Below are 6,772 nucleotides of genomic sequence, written 5' to 3' on the forward strand. Positions count from 1 at the left end.
CATAAACTGTTTTTGATTATTATTGTTGGGAATATGTTGTGAACTTGATGATTACATTAACAAAACACCTTAGTAGATTTAACTTAGTGAAAAATGTAGCACTCGACGGATGATCAAATATTGTCCCGACTGATGACTCAATTATAGTCCCGATGGATGATGATTTGTCATCCATCGAGTGAGTAGCTTATGTAATAATAAGTATTGTAACTCATTTTTGCAAACAACTTTGTATAGATTTTGTAGTAGCATATGAGTCATGTTGACTCTTATTAGATATGAAGAATAGGTTGATTAGTTGTAAATATAAGATGTCTTGTAATTCTGCATAAGTGAAATGAAGTCAAGTGTCAAATAGTTACCCGACGGTTGATCAACAAAGCTACCCGACGGATGACAAGCATGTACCCGACGGATCATCAATTCAAATGTCTGTTGACAGTGACAACACAGTCACATGTGTTGGGTGTTTGCAAAAGGAATGTGGCATCCTGTTTAACAGGAAATGAAAAACAAAGAAGCATTACCATTTCCATGCAAGTTAAGAAGATTTTCAAAGATGCTGGAATAGAGTAGTGAAGCAGCATGGAGTTTGACTTGATAGTTTTATTTTATTATCCTGTCTTATTACCATGTAAACTTGGTGGTATATAAACCAAGTGTAGCTAGTAGAACAAACAACCAAGCAAAACTAGAAAAAGCTGTAACTGTTAAGAATTTCTCTGTAGTTTGTTTGTTCACTTGTAAAGCAGCTGTGAGATAATTTGTTCATCACAGAGTTCTTAATTCGATATATATATATATATATATATATATATATATATCTGGTGGATACTTTCACATCCACCAGATAGTTTTAAAGACTTGTGTTTTTATACTTTGTGTTTTTGATTTATTTAACTTATGATTCCGCACCTTGCAAATCAAAACACTTATATATGTAGTTTGAGTTAGAACATTTTATAGTTCAAGAAAAAGTTTACTAGAATTACATTCAACTCCCCTTCTGTAATTCTTGCTGCATTGTTAGGGACTAATAATTGGTATCAGGGCAAGCTCTTGAAGCACACAGAGTTTAAAGATCACAACAAATAGCAAGATGAACAAGAAGGATGTTGGAGTCAAGATTCCTTTTCTAGGAAAAAAATAATTACCATCACTGGAAGGTAAAGATGCATCTTCATTTACTTTCTCAAGATGAGGCCTATGTAGATTGCATAGAGAGAGGTCCTCATGTACCGATGAGAGCTGTAACTGGAAATGAGCCATCAGTTCCCAAGCCAAGGCATGAATGGTCGGATCCTAATATTGAACATGTCAGGAAAGACAAGAAGGCCATGAATATTCTGTTCAATGGAGTTGATGGTGACATGTTTGATAACATCATTAACAGCAAGACAGTCAAGGAAGTTTGGGATTGATAAGTGGCATTTTATACCACTTAGAACGTCTTAAAATGGCTTAAATTGGTGTCTTGAAATCAAGTATTTTGTGTATTTGATGCATTTTTCTAGTGTTTATGCATTTCAGGGTATTAGTTGCATTTCGGAGGAGGAATCATCAAAAATAAGCCTTGGCATGTGTTCACCATTGCGAGAGGAAAAGAACGGGCAGATTACGGCGAAGAAACGGAGCAAACCTGGAAATTTTCCAGTAGGGTCCTGCGCGCCCGCGCAGCAATGCTGAGCGGCCGCGCAGCAGCCTTTCGCGCCCGCGCAGAAATGCTGAGCGGCCGCGCAGGGTCGGGGAAAATAATATATTGTTTTAGACTTCTACTTCTGTTTGGCTTCCAACTTCTATGTAATCTGAGTTTTATGGGACTATTATATAAGTAGATTTGAGACATTTTTCACAGAGTATTAAGAGGGGATTATGTTTTAGATTGTGTTTTGCAAGAAGCGAAGGAGATAAGGAAGAAGACCGATTTAGCACACAGCAACGAAGAGGAAGCATATATTCTTGTGATTCTTGTTTCGTTGTAACGTTGGATGCTAGTTTTCTTGCTTTGACTTATTTACTCTTGTGACGTACTCTGTTTTAATATAATTAGTTTAGTTGTTATTTTCTTGTGTTCGTTTATCATGATTTCATATGAACCCATGATGGTGATAAGTTCTATTATGGGCTAATCGTGATCATGGGGTTGCAACGGATTTATTATGGAATTCTTTAGTTAATTGTTTAATACTTTAGTGTGTGATGATTGCATGATATCTAGTATTGGTTGTGCGTATTCGTCTTATGTGCGTCGCGAACATATAAGATAGGGTGTTAATCTCTTGTGAAGCGACGGTGGATCTTGAGATTTAGAACTTGCCATGCTAGCATAGGTTCATGTACGTTGTGCATGATTAGTGGGTAACTCTAATAGTTTTATTTGCCCTATGTAATCAAAAGGAATAACTTGTGCTTAAATCATTGTGTTGTCAATTTCTGTAGACATATAGGAACTCAACATAATTGATGACTATTCAATTTCTATCTTAATTGTGGATGTTTGGTAGAATGGTATTAGTACAATGAAAGTTGGCTTTTATCAGTTTCGTGTTATTCGATTAATATCATCACTGTCACATGCTAAAGGTAATAACTATGGCTATAGAAGGAAGTAATAATGAAGTTGTGATCTCATGAGTGTTTTATTATTGATAAATCGAAGTGTTAGTTAAGTGGTTAATTAAGTAGTTAATTATAGTTAATATTTAATCAACAATTTTAAGTGTTATTATCTTAACATTGAGAAGTAATCATACATTGGTGAGTGAGTTAAATTAGACAATAAATTAGTCTGAGTCTCTGAGGGAACGAACTAGAAAGTATTCTATATTACTTGCGAACGCGTATACTTGCGTGAATATTAGTGCGTGATTTCGCCCTAACAAGTTTTTGGCGCCGCTGCCGGGGACTCGGCGTATTTGTTTAGTTTATGTACTTACCATCATTGGTCATTAGGACTCAGTGATTAGGACGTAGTAGTTAATTACTCTTTTCGGTTGTGTTTCAGGTACTTTAGCAAACGTTTATGCAAACTCGTTCTCGTGCTCGCAAGAGGACCTTAGATACAGCTGAGGAGAAAGACGAAGTTCTTGATACACCGGAGAAGTTAGATTTTGAGGATTCGGATTCAGGAACTGAGCAGAAAGAACCAGTAAACATGGGAGATCATATTGTTCAAGCTGATCCAGCTCTTATGGATTTTTCTCGGCCTAAAATTGATGACATTCAGTCAAGCATCCTTCATCCGGCTATTCAAGCTAACACCTTTGAAATCAAGCCGGGCACTATTCAGATGGTGCAGAATTCTGTTTCTTTTGGAGGAGCGGCAACTGAAGACCCCAACATGCACATAAGGAATTTTGTCGAGATTTGCAGCACTTTTAAGTATAATGGCGTGACTGATGAGGCTATCAAGTTGAGGCTTTTCCCATTCTCACTGAGGGATAAGGCTAAAGACTGGTTACATTCTGAACCAGCTGGGTCAATCACTACGTGGCAAGATCTTGCGCAAAAGTTTCTGGTGAAGTTTTATCCAATGGCAAAGACTGCTGCTATGAGGAGTGCTCTTACTCAGTTTACGCAGCAACCTACAGAATCTATGTGCGAGGCTTGGGAACGCTACAAGGAAATGTTGAGAAAATGTCCACATCATGGAATGCCGGATTAGATGGTAATCACTGGTTTTTATAATGGTTTGGGGGCTCAATCTCGGCCCATGCTCGATGCAGCAGCTGGAGGCGCCTTATGGGCTAAAAGCTATACTGAGGCGTACAATCTTATTGAGACGATGGCTGCAAATGAGCATCAAAACCCAACTCAGAGGATGACATCAGGCAAGGTAGCAGGTATTCTGGAAGTTGATGCATGTAATAACCCCAATTTTTGAGAAATTTTGAAACCCTTATGAATAGTGTTTTTGCTGAAAGAGAAAACTTTTCATGCCACGCTATGTAGGGGTTCTGTTATTGATCTTATGGGATATTATTAGTACTCTATGTGGTATATAAGTGTATGTAAAGATCGTCAGAATCCAATTCCGAACACTTTGATTTTTCCCGGAAATCCACAAGATACGGAGAGAATTGAGTATAAGGTAACAGGATAAAAAGGATTTAAATTAAAGGATTATAAGAGAGGATCATAGAAGGAATACAATATATTGAGAAAGGTTAAGGGAACCTAAGTAATAAGATCCCGGGTATGATCCCTCAAACGATAAACGAGAACGAAAGATAAGCGAACCGTAAAACAAATAAGTGACCAAGAGACAAGCTTGTACAAGAAGCCAGGGATTGTGACATCTTCAAACCACAAGGTGTGGACAAGTGGGAGCATTATGACATGTGCAAGGTGATATAGGCATGACAAAAAAGGAAGGAGGTGTGGTGGCTTTGTAACCACACAAATTCAAGGGCAACAAGGTAATTAACTAAATCAAACACAAAAACAAGCCAACCAAGCCAAGCAAAATCATTTTTCATCAAAATCAAAAAGCAACCAAGGCATGGTTCATCATGCTCTCGGCTTTTTACTATTGCAAATGGGCAAGAATTCAAAAACTCAAGATCCAAGCCTCCTAAATTGGTGAGTTAATTCCCTAATCATCTTCATGCTTAGTTAGGGCTATATCATGAGTTTAAGCCATCAATTCCTTCTCCATATTCTCCATTTAATCAAAGAAGAAGACTATGAATAGTGTTTTCAAGTTTTTAACTTGAAGTTTTTCTTGTTTTTCTTGAAGATCCAAGCATTCTTAAGACTTCTCAAAGCTTCTTAAGGCTTCCTAGCTCCTCCCACCACTCAAAGGAAGGTATACCATCTCCAAACCCTAGATTCCTATATATTATAAGATGATTTTGATTAGTAGGATGATATTGTAGCTTGTTGTTGTGATTAGAGTTTGGGATTTGAAATGGTAGTGAAATGGAATGGTAAATGTTGAGGTTTTGATGAAAAGAACTTAAGTATGATTAAAGTTAAGCTTAGGCATAAGTATGAATGATTAAATTGAATTGGTTGGGGTTGTTATGATGTGATGAGGATGGATGTTGGTTGTATGTTGGATTCGAGGTTGATTTGGAATGGGTTTTGAATGGTTTAAAATATTGGAAATCGCGTAAACATAGCCGTTGTAATGTCCGATTTTCTTTGGACTATTTTTGTGCATAGCATTAGGACCCGAGAACCCCCTGCTAGTTTATGACCACTGCCATGTTTAGATAGCTCATGTTACGAGCTTCGTTTTGATATGTAGTTCGTTCGATTCCGATGCACGGTTTAGGAGAAACGACCGTTTCAAGTAACGGCGTTTCGTGAACAAAACTTTTCCCCTCGCCTTACTTTGAAACATAGGTTAAAGACCAAAAAGGGTTAATTAATGTATGAAACATTTATGGTAAGTGTGTTAGGCAGTTGGTAAGACACTCGCGAAGGAATCGCTTTAAAACTCGTAAAGGTTAAATTATTAAAAATGGTGGAGCCGAGGGTACCCGAGTGACTTAAGCGAATTAGTGAGCGCAAAACAAGCGTTAGAGTCTAAGTTAGTTAAGGTATAGATTTACAAGTGACTTTGGTTTAATTCCAACTTACTTGTTGTTTATAAGTTACCAGACTCGTCCCGAGCCATTCGTAACCCCAAGTCGCTCAGGCAAGTTTTCTACCCGATATACTGTTGTTGTGATGTAAATATATGTATATGCATTATCTTGTGATAGTGCATGATTGTTATTAGAAAATTTTGCGATATATTGGAGCATGCTGATATGGTATATATGCATGTCTGTTTCATAATCTGGTTATCTATCTGTTGATTTCAATGCTTATAGTTGCATAATACCTATGCTAGAAATAAGCAAGTAGTTGCGTATACCCTTAGTATAGGGGATAAAAGGTGAACATATTTCTAAACCGGGAGTCGATGTTCCCGAGTATATTATATATATATATATTTATATATATATGGATATAGTTTTTAAAACTATGGATCGAATAAGGTTTATTCGATACCTTTATTTTACTTAATTGAATATTAATTTGAGTATTCATTCGAGGGCTTATGACTCAGTTTATTTTATTATTTGAATATTATTTGAATGTTCATTCGAGGGCTTATGACTCAGTTTATATTATTATTGAATATTACTTGGATATTCATTTGAGGATGTATGACTCCTTTATTTTATGAATATTATTTATATTATTCATTCGAGGTATTATGACTCCGCTTATTACTTAATAATATTCTTTATTGTATTAAAGAATAAGGTGTCGATAATCAAACTTACTTTTGATTATTCAAATAAAGATATTACTTTCGTATAAGTATATCTTTGATTATTTGCTATTCATTTCAAGTATAAGTTTTAATACTTCTACTTCAATTATTTTATAAAGATTATTCTTTATGGGAATATTATTTAAATAATAATATTCAGACATTTTCTAAATATTCTGGGGACTGATTTACTTCATTAAATCAGCTTCACTCCAAACATTCTTAAAAATGTTTTGCGAGTCTTCAAAATGATTTTTTTAAAAGTTAGAGCGGATCCCAAAACTCATTTTTTTTAAGATCCTCCTTTCGAAGGGGATTTAAATACTCGCTCAAAACCTGAGGGATCCGGCTCTGTGGTGTGTTTTATATTCGCAACAAGGTTGCTGTTTTGATAAATGAATTGATTACTTACCCAACACTCGGGAAGTAAAATTCTTGGAACAAGTTAATCCATTAACAGGCATCACCTGGGAAATATCGGTGAGTTCTCCTTTCCAAATA

At 36.0% G+C, this 6,772-nt stretch overlaps 1 non-coding gene across 1 annotated transcript; it reads right to left on the reverse strand.

Annotated features, from left to right (window-relative positions):
- Positions 1-3,547: 3,547 nt before the first annotated feature.
- On the reverse strand, positions 3,548-3,654 carry LOC141704155 (small nucleolar RNA R71). Its single transcript, XR_012567848.1, has one exon. It is a non-coding gene; the product is annotated as a small nucleolar RNA R71 (small nucleolar RNA).
- Between the last annotated feature and the right edge of the window lie 3,118 nt (positions 3,655-6,772).

The sequence above is a fragment of the Apium graveolens genome, unplaced genomic scaffold (assembly GCF_009905375.1).
Source record: "Apium graveolens cultivar Ventura unplaced genomic scaffold, ASM990537v1 ctg7494, whole genome shotgun sequence".
Taxonomy (NCBI): domain Eukaryota; kingdom Viridiplantae; phylum Streptophyta; class Magnoliopsida; order Apiales; family Apiaceae; genus Apium; species Apium graveolens.